Here is a 15741-nt window from a genome sequence, read left to right on the forward strand (position 1 = left end):
TCAGAATACCATTGAACAGGGCCCACACAACCAAATGTCCATGCGTTCTGCAATTCAGCATGACTCAATAAAAATGAGAGAAAGACCACAATTTTCTCAAGTGGCATCAGGCACCTGTGTCTTTGCTTTAGTCATCTTCCTGTCAAAAAAACCAAACCACCCTTGTGCACACCAATTTAAGTTCTGTCTACTGGGCTGCAAAGTTGCGTAGCTATCTGCTTTACTGATGTTGTTTTGCAGCTGTAACGTGAGCAATGTTAGATAAGGTGGATTTAAAAAAAAAAAAAAAGAAAGTATAGCAGTTTATGATAACTTTGGTCAGGTTGCAACAGAAAGGGGGAAGAAAAAGATGGCAGTCCTCATGTGAGAGTTGTCTACTAGTGCGGAGCCATTGTTATTAAAATAGTAGCATGCTATTAGTGTGGAGCCATTGTTATTAAAATAGTAGCATGTTATAAAATCATGGCTTAGACAAGCTAATAAGACATTTCCAAGCAGCCATGAAAACTTACACTTATATTACACTGTTTGCTGTTGCACTTCATAACAGTAATAGCTGCTAACCAGCAAAATCTTCCTAGGATCATTTTCCGAAATGTATCATATCATTGGCTTAGTTATGTAGAGACGCCCAGGAAGCCAACAGCCTGCCAGTGATGGCTATCTACCACACTGCGTTTAAAGAGGGGGCAAAGGGAGTACCGTGTCCCTTTTACTTTGATTTCATGGTCCTGGCTGCCTAGAGTTTTAGACCCTGGGGGATAAAGGGAAAGGAGCCAAGTCTAAAAGTTAAATGTAATTTTAAATTTCCTCATTAGATTGACATTTTCTGACAAGGTCCAATGCAAGCAGAAATACCAGCCCCAGTTTAGTCTCTAATCCTGAATCACGTAGTTGGTCTAAAGCCTATTTGGCCATCAGTTGGCCTCTCTAATGACAATAAGAATATTTTAAACCATTCAAAATTATCACAGTTTTGCTTAGCTGCCTACACTTTGCCATGGTTACATGAAGAAGTAACTTCATGACACATGGTTGGCATTTCTTGCATTTGTTTGTTTGTTCAAGCTCCAGGAGGGCTATCAGTGATATACATCTGAGAGAGGGGGTTTGAGTTTACATCCCACTAGCCCCCAGACTGTTAATTTTAACAATATGAGTAAACTTTCCAGAGTTTCCACATTCAGCGTGTTTGGGGCATGCCAGGGTGGGGGTGGTACAAGGAGGGGGGCTACAAAACAGCAGATGAAGGTGGTTTCATTGCCATAGGAACCAGACCGCCCATGGCGAAGGGAGTAGATCTGGTGAGCTGGGGAGGGGGCACAGAAGAGACACGTTATTATGTAGCTGTATTTATTTTTAAAATTGTTTGTGGCATGGAAATGTCACCGATGCAGAGCCTAACTTGGAGAGGACTAGCAGCAACCTTGGTTTAAAGTGTGCAGCTCTGCACCTGCCGTGATTTTCCTCACAAAGTTCCTGGCCGAAATGTTTTCCTCTGATACACTGGTATATTAAAATGGGTGACCTTGTGGATATACGTTCTTATAACTGACAGCAGTTTCATCCATTGGGCATTTCATTGTGTGGATCCAGCCTGAAAAAGCAAGCAAATGGTTTTGGTTCTCATGAAAACTAAGATCACATCAAACGCTGAGCATCTTTGGCATCCCCAGACACAGACTGTCATCTGTGTAGCTCCAAAACCGAAATGCCCTTCTGTCCATCTTTCATATGACCCCTTCAGTTTCTCGAGCATTGAGGTTTGGGATAGATAAGTTATATGACATCTTCACTGTGCAGTATCTCAGTTGTGGCTCAATCAACAATGCTTTCATTGCAATGAAACCGGCAAAGATTAAACTTAAATAATATTGATGACTTAATCACTTGAGTTATGATACTAATCAATAATCATGAAGACCAACATCAAATAATAGTTCTAAACTTGCCTTGCATTTGCACTGATTTAGCCAGTTCTCTAAAGGGGAGTTGATTTCCTCTCTTTGGCAGCCATTAAAGATGTCGATTGCAAGTGAGTACAAAGCTCATATTTCCTAATGGAAATATGCTATGGGAAATATTATGAACATTTATTTAAGGAATTATGTAATACAGTAAATGCATTTGGCCTTTTGTTTTTGCATTTTATTTTATTAGACAATGGTGAATCACAGAATCACCGAAAAATCATTTATCATTGAAAGAGTATTAACTTTACTTAGTTCCACCCAATTGGATCTTGATGCTAAATAAGATTCAATTAAAATCTACAAAACCATTGAAAAATAATATCAAGTCAATAAAACTTTAAAAAGTGTTCTTGAATTGCAACTTTTTTGTTATGCTTCTAAACCAAAGGAAACATTACATATGATTAGTAAACACACATATTGTGGTTACCATATTTGTCCGTTTTTCAGAATTACAAGATCTTACTGCAGTTTTTAGAGTAAAAAAGAGAAGTAACTTCTGCTGAACTAATTTACCAATTAGTTCATAATGTTGTATGAGCTAGGTATTGAAATAATTTCATTGAATAAATATTCTTTACACCTGCAAGTGGAGCTACTGCTGCCAAAACCTGAAATATCGCTTCAATAAACTTTCAGTCAACTTAATGACTTCTCCCATTGATCCTGTGGTTTGGCCTATTTTAAAACTTCAGCACAAACATGAACTGCTTAAGACATTAAATGTTAAATTATGTTTTGAGAATTTTAATAAGTTGTAATAAATTTAGAGCTTAACGTACATTGTTGTGCTTTAAATTTAATTTCAAATAGGCTTGTTTTATGAGACTTATAAAAGAACATAGTTTTTTTAAAAAGGAATTTATACACCTTTTGGAATGCTGATTTATCTGTTACTGCACTTCATTATGTCCACAGATTTCAAATAGCAGTGGACTGAGCCCTGTGTATTCTCTAAAACAGACTTTTCAGTGAATATTGTATTAATTATATCTATTTAAATACAAAGAAAGTCCTTGTTAGTAGGAGGAAATTATTTTCAAGTTTTCAGTGCAGCTAATAAAACCACACTTGCTTTCCAAGTTACATGGAAAAACTTTTCAGCCAAGGACGCAACTCAAAGCTAAGGACCTATGACAAAATTATCTGATTTTACTTGGCGTTTAACTGTTATGTGTATTGCTGAAGGCCATTTACTCTGACAAGAAATGTAAAATAAACCAGTAATAAATCAAAACAGGAGATAAGCTACAGATCTCTTCCCTTTTTTGATACTTTGGCAAGGTAAGGAATGGTTGTAGACTACTGAAATTCAAAGGGCTGGTCACATATGGAAAAATATTTTTTCGTTAGGAAAATTCTGTAAATTTAAGGATCTCAATGTGTTATGAAAGTTGTTCTTAATGACATATTTTTATGGTAACTAACTAGTAGTACATACAGTCTGTTGTGTATATTCAGCATTAACAGTTTCTTTTCAAATGAACCTTTTTTTTTCCCCTTCTGTAGTTCTATAATACAGTAAAATATTTGGCATAAGGATATATATGTCGGATGCATATGCCTTTTATAATACAGTCCACTTCCTTGCTATAGACAGACCTTAACAATTAAATACTGGTCAGTTAGTATACTTGCTTTTATAAACCCTAAAGCGTATTGGTAGCTGCACTGGATTATGACCACTCTAGATCAAAGAGAATTAAATTTTTATTTACTAATGCAAATTTTATTTTATTTACTGATTACCTTTTGTTCTCCTGCTTTGCTTTAGAAAAATAAATCATTTATTAAACAATTGGAATAACTATTTAGAAGTTGACTTTGTTTCAGAAGAGGTGGGCAGAGATTTGTCAATGTTGGATCACGCCCTCCAGCCCTCTTCTGAAATAACAAAGTTTTTGTTACCAGTTGACCACTTGGGGACCACTTCATAGAAGACAAAACAGGAAAGTCCTCTGCTGCACTTGATTGCACTCCCAGTTTTAAACAGAATGTAGTCCACCAGTTGACAAAAAATTGGCAGGCTTTGACAATAGTAAATGGCTTTTGGTACAGCTGAATACATCTACAGAAGCTTCAGTGAAGTTTTCGCCTTTAGATCAGCAGAGAAGTTAGCCTATGATTTATAGAAATTCTCATTTTTAAAAGTGTTAGTACTTCCATTTATAAATTTAATTGTAAAAATAATTTGGTAGACTGAACTAATGTGAAAAATATTTGTCACATGCTTTTTACTGCCTTGGATTTTTATAAGTAATAATCCCTCTTTACCAGGATGGCTGTGTGATTGAGCACAGGACAATTTATTGGTTTCACAGGATTTTTTTCAAAAAGAACAATTTCTATATCAAACTAGGAATAATGGAGGAAAACGTATGCCATAGTTTTCACAGCTGCTTAAAAATCATCAGAATTTTTAATCTGGTAATGAGATACTGAAATATTTAAAAGCCGCAGAGGAAGGATTAATACTGGTGGAATAGTTCAAACAGACGTAAGAAGTTTTGTAATGTGAAAAGTCATCCCAATCTCTAAGCAGAGCAGACCAGCAACTTTATTTACAATGCAAGACTAAAGAGAATTCTTTAAAATATATTGATGAAGTAAAACTCTATGAGAGCTTTGACTCATTTGTATGTGCATTTTAATGGTGCTCGTTATTTTTTTGTGCCAAAAAAGATAAATGCACAGTAATGTAATATGGTGTTTGAATGTTGGAAGAAATAGAAAAATGAAGTAGTATTTAGCCGAATATAGAATAATAGACTCTACGCATGTTAATTGACAATATCGTGTCAATTTTTATATTGTGGCTTCTTCCATTCTTTTGACACTTATTCTTCACTAAGCAAATAATACGTTTTTACTTCAGCTATGTTATCTATTTTCATTTGCATTAATTCACATAGTAATCTAAAGAATTTTATAATTAAGTCATTTTGGTTTAAAATTGCTGGTAAATAGTGGGAAAAAAACCCAGAAAAACATTTTATTTCTAAACAGCCAGTTCTGTTAATAAGTTGTTTGCATCATATCTTTCCATTTGTTTTTAATTACTAAGTACGTTTCCCCCAAAAATAGGATCTTTTGTGGGTTAAGCGTTCCTCTGCTCCTGCTGCTTCTTTCTTTCAAGCAGACATACTTCACTGTTTCTGGCAACCAGATTATCTTTAAAGCAGCACATGGTAATGTTGCAAACAGTGAAGTCTGACTTCAAGTGAGAAACAAGCAAGCTTTTAAGCAACACAAAACCTGGATCAAATCTTGAGGTGGTGTAAACTGATATAGTTCTGACCTGAGCCAGACTTTCGGTTTTCCACTACCTGAGGATCTCATCTGTATATATATCCTCATGTAAATATCTTCGATAACCATCAGGAGAGGTGAAAAGTGAAATTACATAGTGGCAGAACCTCTGTAAATAATAAAATTTCAAGCCTGCCATACAACATTCCTTTGGCTTTTGTGGTTGACTTTGTACATATAATATAAATATAATGAGTCGATGAGATGGGTTTCAATGAGAGCAATATCTGTATTGCATGAATTAACAGTAGTTTTATCAGGACTGGATGAAGTCTTGATCTAAATAGGAATGCTGCTCAGCTGCACAGTTGTGACCACATCATATGTGAGGGGAAAGTGGGTTTTAGTCAATGGTGCTAGTAAGGCTGGAATGGAGAATTAAAGCATCTTCATTCATCTATAAGTAATATTTTCCACATAACTTTATTCATGGTTTATCTTCTCTTTCAGACTTTAAGATGGCAATGTTGCAGACCAAGCTTTCTCCCAAAACTGAAAAAAAAAGCAGCAGAAGATATCCTCCCCCAAATCTTTCTTTTGAAAGTATTCCTTAGGAATTGTGCTAATTATGCTAATGTAGCCATAATTTTTCAGTACAAAATGTTAGGTGGCATTGGGCAATGTTAGGCAGCTGGCTTCTCCGGCTCGTTTCCATTGCTGTGGCACAGACCTTGTCCCTGTCTTCCAAGCTGTGCTGGCACAACTGTTTGTGGGACAATCCTGTGAACTAGATTGGGGTGCTGTCTGCATTAAAATAATGCAAAAAGTATGATTTGAAATTGTCACCTCACCAAATACTACCAGTGCCACAGACTGACCATGAGATACGGGAATCTCACTTAGCAAAATAGTCCTACTAGGGACAATTCAGGTGAGGCCAGCCACATCAAGCTGTTTTATTCTTTATCAGCATCTAATTCATTTGTATTAAAAGCTGGCTAGATAGCTGGGAATGTTGGGAAGCCTGTATGCCAATTGCCTTTAAAAATAAATGCATCAGAGCCACTGGGGCATTTCTGTTGTGTTTTTAGATTATTCATATAAATTATGAGGTTATCAAATGCGAGTGTGAAATTGTCAGGCATATGCTTAGATATCATCTTCCTAAGCTGTGCAATTACTCAGGATGTCATCTCAGTCTTCAAGCAACCAGAAACTTCTGTTTCTACGTAAAACATCATCAAGGTATTAGAAAGCCTTTGGCAATAGAACACAATTAAAATACCTCAAGCAGTGAAATTCATTAATATAAAAGAGGCTAAGTCCAGGAGAAATAGTTAGGGCATGTCTACTTGACAGTGACAGCAGCACAGAGCCCTTGCAGATTGAATCACCCTGCTGAGAAGCTGGGCTCTCTGCATTGTAATGCCTACAGCACAGTGCCTGAGCTGCTACGCTTAAAGCTAATTTGGACGTCTCTGTGCTACACTTCAGTGGCTGCAGGCAGCAATGGTCCTTCTTTTGTGAGTACAAATCATATCAAAGCAGGAATAGTACAACACAATCTAGATGTTTATGTTACCAGCTTCAAACTCAGCTGTATTAGATTGAGTGTCCTTTTCTACTACTGACTCCCTCTGGTACCATGGCTGAGTCCTTACAGCACACGTGTATGGACACATGCAGTTTGAGCAGCTTGGATGCAAGCCACCTCTGTTTGGGAAGTCAATGAAGCTGTGGTTATTATGGGGCCAAACCTGCCCTAATATGTTCTGTAGGACCAATAAAACCAAGGAAACATTCCCCCAACCCACAATTAACCATATCCTTTGAGATCAAGAATTCCCTGTCAACATGCTGAGTTACGAAAACAAATTATACAGGCTGCTTCTTAGCATTTATACATTACTTTTACAGTAAACCTATAGAGATAATGAAGTTTTCATCTTTTCAACATGAAAAGGATGAAATATGCTGGGCTGTAGTGAAACAGTTTTACTTGTAGATGCTTTGCTAAACTATCTTCATAGATGATTTTTGAAAACAATAGTTAAATGTTCAGAATACTATCCAGACACTTAAAATTCACGTACAAAAATTATGTGCTGGAAACTTTCACTTCACTGTTACTGCATTTACCCTATGTAGAGTTTACATTATGCACATAAAGAAAACATCTGTATTTTCTAATTATAGAAGCTTTAATAAACATCAGCTTCGAACCATGACTTTCTCTATATCCATAGAAGCACAGAATACACAACTGTAAGATGTTTCCACATGCTACCTGACCCCAAACAAGTATCTCTATGCAGATAAAGGTGGGGTCTGTAGACACTTAATTCTCGAACTCTACTGAAATTGCCAGCTGTGAGGATTTCTGGAATGGCAACATCCCATCATTGGAAAGAGAACAGTTTATGTCATGTAAACATGTAAAGGCCTTACAGAAGAAAATCGCTCTCAGTCATTACTTGCATGGCCTGGCCTTGAAAGGATCATCAATTTTCATTTCTTTCTACATCATAACTGAATTACTCATCTCTCAATTAATGTACTGCACCCTTAAAAAATGGTGGACCAGATCTTTCACTGTCATCCCACCTCATGAGGCTGTGCTTTTCAAGAGGGCAACATCTCTTCCCGTCACAACAGTTATGAAAGAGTAGAGCTATCAGTGGTGCTGTCCAGATGTACGTTTTACCATTTTGTCTAGGCAAACTAGAACTATACATCCCTGTCTAGTGAAATTGTATCTTCTAACTTAGCATTTTGCCTTTCATTTTTCTGCCAGAGGGCCTGTCTACTGTCAGCAACCAATTTATTGCTGAAAATTATCAATCTAGCAATAATAATTGTACCTATAAGGCTTCCCCATGTTAGCCTTTGTCATTAACTGAAAAATATGTTGTTATATATAAAAGGTATGAATCTGTGTACCAGGTACTTTAATGAAATCGACATATAATATGTGCTATAATTCCATTTCAGAAGTTTTTATTATTTGATCAAGTACCTAGTCAGAGCCTCTGGCATGATTTATTAGCTGGTTAATATTAATAACTATAGTTTCCTTTAAGTACTTACAGACTTTCTTATTAATGCCTGTACAACTATCACAATAGATATTACACACCAGATGACACTTGCTGAAATCATCTTGCCCCCTGTAATGTAGACTGGCATCCTGCAGGTCTCCACGCTCTCACAGAGCTCTGAGAGCTGCCTTTTCCATCACGATTCCTCGTGCCCCCTACTGAGTGCTCATAACACCAGTCTTACTCTGCAAACTGCTTTTTAGTGGTCACCACACAGGTTTTGGCTCTCTTAAATCTGTCAAGTAATTCCTACCCATCCATTTTCCTTTGAGCTAAATAGAAGATTTTTATTTGCAAAGTATGAAGACCGACTTGCTAAATAAGCAGTATTATAAATGAATGCTTGAAATAATGTGACAAACAATGATTTGAATGGCTCAAAACTTCTTCCATGATTTGTATGTAATCTATGTGTGAAATGGCATCTTTAGCTTCAGAGAAGAAGGTTTCTGTTTGCTCAGAGGCTCTCACTCTTTGTCCTAAAATAAACTTGGGGAAAAAATCTCAGCTTCCAGCATGTTTCTAGAAATCTGCACTTGTTAGGCTCCTGCATCTTCTTTATCCTGTACCACTTCTTTACAGAGCCCTTTTCTTGCAGGTTTTCCTTTGAAATCTGGAGACCAGACTACCTGCAGCAATGGAATTCCCTGCTTCCCAACCTGGGCAGGGGTAAGGAGGAGGAAAAAAAAATCCTGCCAGGTAATCTCTGTGAATTATAACCTCATTAGTAAACATTCTATCCTTGGATTGACTGAAATCTGTTGCTTTGGTTGGAATTTTTTCAACTGTATAAACGACAACTATCACGATTCTTGGATTTGTGAAAGTGAATAGGAAACTGCTACACATGGTTTAAAGTGTGTCATCTTAATTTTATGCTTGGATAATTTCAATTTGGTAATAAAACTGATGCTTAGCAAGTACAGCAGAGAGTAGAGGATAGTGGACAGAGCGTGAATGTCTTGTCCTGGAATCTATAGGGAGGGTGATGGCGAGCCCTGAATCGCAGTTAGCTGGACAATAACTGTTTGGAAATGTGCTGATGGCCAAACAGCTAATGCATGGCTGGGCAGCATTAAACATTTCATCACTAGAGAGCATTAAACGCGCAAGTATATACAGGACCTATGCTCTAGGAGGCCTCAGGCTGGAGGAACGTTTGGTGAAAGTAGCCCCTTCCCAGCTTCTTTTCAGGTGCTCTTCACGCAGGCAGGGAGCGAGCTAGCAGCAGAACTGCTCTGCATATGAAGCAAATCATTGCCTCAGTCATAAACCAGGCATATTCCAGAAGAGCCATGGAAGTATTACATGCACTGAGTATATCCACAGTAAATCAGGATTTTGCTATGTCTGCATGGTAGGCGCGGACATTTTTCATGAAAGAAGCCACTTAAGGCCCTAAGTGGCCCTGTGTTTGCAAAAGCCAGCCCACAGAGGGCTGTATGTGAGAGGTATTGGTTACTTCATACTTCTTCCCATATAAAAAGGCAGCTGTGCTGTTGTGTTCCCAAAGGACAGCTGAGTTCTTATGGATTGGAAAAATCATCTGTGAAATGACTAAGAAAAATTTAGTTGAATTTCCCAAAGCCAAAAAAAGGAACATGCTCATATAGTAAAGATAGACTGAATCCAGCACTTGTTTCTGCTATAGGTAACTAGCAGCAGAGTTGTATTTTGGTGAGGAATTCTGTTGTCTGACTTCAGTGTCCCATTGTGGGGAACCCTTCATTTCTTTAAAGGAAAGTTTTCTTACGATTAGGTTATCATTGATTAGGTTATGATTAGCTGTATCAAAATACAGCTTGCTACATGGCATAAGTTAAGCAAGGTAGACTCTTGCACTCTCTTCCTCACAAACAGGCAACTCATGTCACTGTCATCGGGTAAATAAGGGGCACGCACACCACAGTGAGGCAAGATTCCTGAGTTAATCTTGAATCTGCAACTGATGTTCTGGTTGACTTTTTCAGAAGCTTCTTCACATTTCTTGGATTCTGTAAAATGGAGAGTGATAACGTGATAGACTTTGATCCTGAGGATTTAAATGCTATTTATTCCGCCAAATCCTTTGATATCTTCTTTGTTTTCATGCAGTAAATGTATTAGGTAATTTCTTTAAAACCACAGCCAGCTGACTGGTTATGTTCCTGTCAATGTTAGTCACTTGCCTGACTTTTAACATGACTTATTACTCTTATAACTGATCTCCTATTATGTGCCACTTTGCCTGAATTCCTTTTCTGAAATTGCCATTAGTGCTTAGGTAATAAAAGCACAGCAACCTGTACATACTTCACATCACCCAAGAATCTAGCTGTCAGGGTTGTTATTCTTCTTAGTAGCTTTTTTACATGTAAAAACAGCAACATCTTAGAGGCTTTTATCAATGATCAGCCTATTTTAGAACGTTTTTCATATGCTGAGAAATGTGCTGTATACCATTTTGGAATGGTATTGTGGTTTCATAACATCCTATCAGCATGTAGATACTGCAGTAAGAAGCACCTGATTCTGACTGTGCTCTGACTTTGTGCTGGTATAACTCCGTTGCTTCAAATGGACAGAAGTGAAATCCAGTGCAGGTCCAGTGCAGGTCCAGCGGAGTTGCACAGATGAGCTGGTGGGCTAAGCTGACACTTTTGGACTTTGTTGGAAGCTATAAACTTTCTTAATTCTGCAGGTAAATTTTAATGTGTCTTCCTGGGCTTGTCCATAAATGTATTTCAGTTTTGGTGCTTGTAGGCCCCACGTCTTTTATCTGGCAGTTTTATTTGGTTCCAAGTGTCCTCTTACCCAGCACCAGGAGAGTAATGAGTAGAGCAGTACTAAGCATCACTCATAGCGGGAGTCTGCTGCTTTCATGATGTTGCTGCTGCTCACATAGCTTTTCCCAAATTAGCTTTAAACTAGCTGCTTGGGTCCCTCTAAGAAAATAGCTGCAATAACTGCACAGAATATAGTGCAGCTGCCAGAGAGGTTTGGTACCTATCCAGCCCATCAGTCTATGCTGAGATCCATGTTGCTGTAGCTACACAACTGTCAGCACCTGACCTACTTAAAGTCAGCCTGAACAGAGTTACTCAAGGTGCAGTTAACCCTTTTTGTTCAGGGTAGATGAAGTCTCAGGTCCAAGTGTCTATCATTGCCGTGCAAAGCACAGTATCATCCTCATATTGCTCATACCTTTCTATGCAATTATTTGCATCATTTACTGTCTATATTACCACTAGTGTAAGTCTTAGTTAATGAGATGATTATACGTTGGCACTTGTTCACAGATATTAATTCTTTAGAAACAGAAAAGTTTGCTTCCCTAAACAAAGTTTTTTATTGTGTAAAGATTAGTGAAGTCTGATATAACAAGTTTTTATATATACAGCTCCTCCTTTGTGGTGGCTAAGACTGTATTATCCAATATGGGTGCCCATTTTACACTTTGTGAGGTCTTATAGCCAACCAAAATTACAATATACAGATCATTCTTAGAAAGTTAGAGTCAAAAAGATGCATCTGAAAGCATTCCCGTGGAACTACTCTGCACACCCAGCTTTAGATGTTTTTATCCCTTTTTTTACAGTTGCAAATCTTTGCTGGCCCGTATCATGGAACTGTGGTACTGTATTTGTGCTGTGCTGTATTTCAACTGCTGTTTCTGCACTGGATGTCCTGATAATGACTTCCATGATTACCCTTAATTGGAAGCACTGCCAGTTTAACGAGTTTCCTGCTGGCTATGTTGGCCTACCAATCTACCCTCCCTCCTTGCAGCTCCAGTGCTCCAGAATGAACAAATAATGCAGCCGTAAGGGTTTTGAAGTGTTGGAGAAGCTTGCCTCTCCTCTGCAGTTATGAGCGATAACAGACCCTTGACTGAACTGGCACAATGGTACCCACAGCACGACGTGTGTGGCTGAGATCGCTTCCTTGCTTCCACGTTCGTCTCTTTGATTGTGTTCACTTTACTCAGCATTCAGGGTATATTAGAGAAAGTAGTAATAGCTCAGGTAGCCAGGTCCCCTTCTTGTAATTGTTGTGGTGATAAGAATTTAAGAAATTGCCTGCTGGCTCGGACTAGCCATGCATTGTATCTGTGGCTGGGGCAATCGGAGCAGCTGTTTGGGGCGAACACATGAGCCTATCCACATCCTGCTGTTCATTCCCTTCCTGCTGCCCCAGAGCCAAAATTTTTGGATTAGGGATATCAAGTGAACATTCCTGTCTGTTCCTCTTAGTATCCATTTACGGACCTGTTGTCCACAAATGTGTGTAGCTGCTTTTTGAACCTATTGATACTCTCTGCTTCCACCAACTCCCATGACAAGTCTGGAAGGGAAAAATTCAGCTTAAAATACCATAGTTACACAAAGATAAGCAAGGTTTTGGAGTGTTTTATGAAAGGTAATTTCTACCATAAATATCATCTGTCAATACTTTGACTTTTTACTGTAGCAGATAGTAGCACAAACCATGAAATCACAGAGTGATACTTTTATCTATGTCATAAGACACTGAAACACAAGAAAGGCAGTGGTGGGTCAGATAAAGGTACGGCCAGTCATGGGTTTCATCCAGTCTCCTCTTTCCAGCACTGGTCTTGATGCTTAAGGTAGATCATAAGCAGAGTGAATACCTATAATATTACTTTCCCAGCATTTTTCCCAAGCTTCCAGTGATTTGCAACTCAAAGACATACTGATCCAAAAGTGGTGGTCTTTGGGTTTAATAGCAGCTTGCTGGATTTTTCTTTCATGAAATTATCTAGTTGCTTTTTGAATTCCTACAGTCTGGGCCTTCAAAACACTTTGTGACAGCCTGTTCCCTCCATAGGAAATCAGAAGCTCTAATGTTTGCATTGAGTTGTTGTGAGCGCCTCACGTGTGTGGGGGAATTGTATAGATAAACCCATGATTATTTTGAATAGCAAATTCAAAGCACGTTTACGAGCTGTGAACAGAAAGAGGGAATGATTTGTTTTGATTTATTCATTTGAATTTTTTACTGATGCTATTGACATGACATGCATGGACCTACTGCCTGATTCCTGACTATAATAATAATGAAACACAAACAGAAGAAAGTATGGTGTATGGTTCCAAGCATATATGCAAGTTATATCAGTTATACAGCTATAGGCATATATAGCTTTACATATATGTGGAATCAAAGGTCCTTTTTATAGGCACAGAGGCTTGTTTGGGTGGATCCAAAGGCAGAGTAGCAGATTAAACTTCTGAAAACAACAGTCCTGATTCTGCCAGACCCTTGAGAATATGCTGTGTTTCAAACGAGGGTTTCTTCCTGCTGCAGCCCATGGTAGTGCTTATCCAAGAAAGCCAGGCTTGAGCCTTCAGCCCCAGCACCGAACTGGAGCCTGTCGACAAAGCTGCAATGGTGGAGGAGTGTGGGGAAGGTTTGTAAACAGCTGAAGTGGAACCTTCTGGGTTTAATGTGTTCCATAACCAGTTCAAACAGGGCAGCAACTGAAAACCCCAGATGTCAGAGTTACACAACAGCTCCTTTAGAAAAGCAGCTTTAAGTTTTCAGTGGGCTTTATAATAAAGAGCATGCATGAAATGTTCACCCACAGACAGTGAAGTGTTTGCTTTGCTAGCAGTACTCACCCACCATCAGCTCTCAGCTCATCCTTTCATAGGGGGAGAGATGGATCTAATATTCTTCTTCATCCCTAATGCGTGTTTTTATATTACCCTTATGTTATTGTGCATGGGTTTTGTATAGCAGGCTTAATGCAGCAATTTGTAGACCTGCATCGATTTAGTGCCTTTTTTTGTTCTTAAAGAAATGCTATATTGAGTGCAAAGTTTGAGGCTTTTTCCTCCTGGGCTAAGGTTGAGGACTTTGAATGAAAGGAGGGCTTATTGTGAAACTAACAGAAGTTTGGTATTTTCTATTCATACCTGTAGCTTTGTATCCCAGTAGTGTTCAATTGCGTCTGATCTATTTCAGCCACCTACCATGAGATATGATAAGCTGCATCCTATAAGCACCCATTTCTCCCCTCCTCTGAAGGGAGTCAAGACTGTGAGCTCAAACATCAACTTTGGTACTGAAGCTGTTTAAAGAATCTCACACCAGGTAACCTGGTTTTAAATTTTCAACATTTCTAAAATTTTCCTATGAAGTTCTACAAATTTAGTGTTTCTAGTGGACTGTGAGGTCAGGATTCTTCCACATGGCACTTGTATTTGGCAGGATATTCTTCTTTTCTACCATGTTATGGGGGTATAACAGCACTGCTACTTGTTTTACTGTCTTGCAGTGACTGAATTTAAAACCTCCAGTCTTTTTAAATAGAAGGTTGTTTTGATCCTGAGGAATGATTTAAAGGGACTAACACTGATTTGTGTGTTCTTATTTTGGTTGAGACTAGTGCTTTGATTTGGTTAAGAATCTAAACCACAGTGAACTATCACTAACATGAACTCACATAGTCTCCGCCATCAATTTAGTTAACTAGCTTTACTTTAATGCAGCCTTTTCATACAAGGTAAAAAGAAGGCTGTAGCTCTGCTGTCCCTTCAAATCCCAGCTGCCATCTCCTCAAATCTCACAGTGCTGGGCCTACTTAAAAGTGGAGTGCTTCTGGTTCTGAATGCTGTAGGACAAAGATCTTCACCTGATATTCATTGCAAGGCTCAATGTGCCTCTGCTGCATCATAAATTCTCTCATTATCATGCACAAGACCCTTCAGCTTTGATGCTTCCCGTCTGCCTAGACCACCTTCAGACAGCCTGGAAGGTTTTGGCACAGTCAGGACTTAGGTGAGCACTGTCTGACTTCTTTTGCTTTGTATTTCTCACTGGCTTTTCCCTCCCCCTCTTTCGCTCTTTCTGTTATTTATCATCAGTACGCTGATCTGTACCTATGTATGCTAATGACTTTACCCCAGTGTTTTCATGTGACTATAGTAAAAAGACAAAAGTTAGTCAGGGTGTCACATCTCTCCCTCTCACACCTCAGTATTTCCCTTACCTTACCTCTGCCTCACTAAAATAAATACTAATGCCAACCTCTAAAAAGCCTATCCACCAGTAAAAAACTTCTGCTGAGAACTGTCTGTAACTGCTGACTGGTCTCCACTGGAGCACTATAAGAGGATTTTAATAGGTTTTTTTTCCTATCAAGGCTTGGTCAGTAAGGCTTGACACAATATTTTTATTAATGAGGTGTCTGATTGGTCCATGGACTGTTTGTTTTTCATATTGTACTCACTGAACAGTGTAATAGTCTAAAAAATGAGAGGATACATTGGATGCTGATTTTAATTTATTATAAATCAGCAATCAGGAGTCATATCATTTTACCTTATTTTACCAGAGAACATGAAAAATATGACAGGAATACAAGTTCTGTTCCCAGAAGTGTGAGGAAACGCTTCATTAAATGACAATTTCCTAGG

The sequence above is a fragment of the Ciconia boyciana genome, chromosome 1 (genome assembly GCF_034638445.1).
Source record: "Ciconia boyciana chromosome 1, ASM3463844v1, whole genome shotgun sequence".
Classification (NCBI taxonomy): Eukaryota; Metazoa; Chordata; class Aves; order Ciconiiformes; family Ciconiidae; genus Ciconia; species Ciconia boyciana.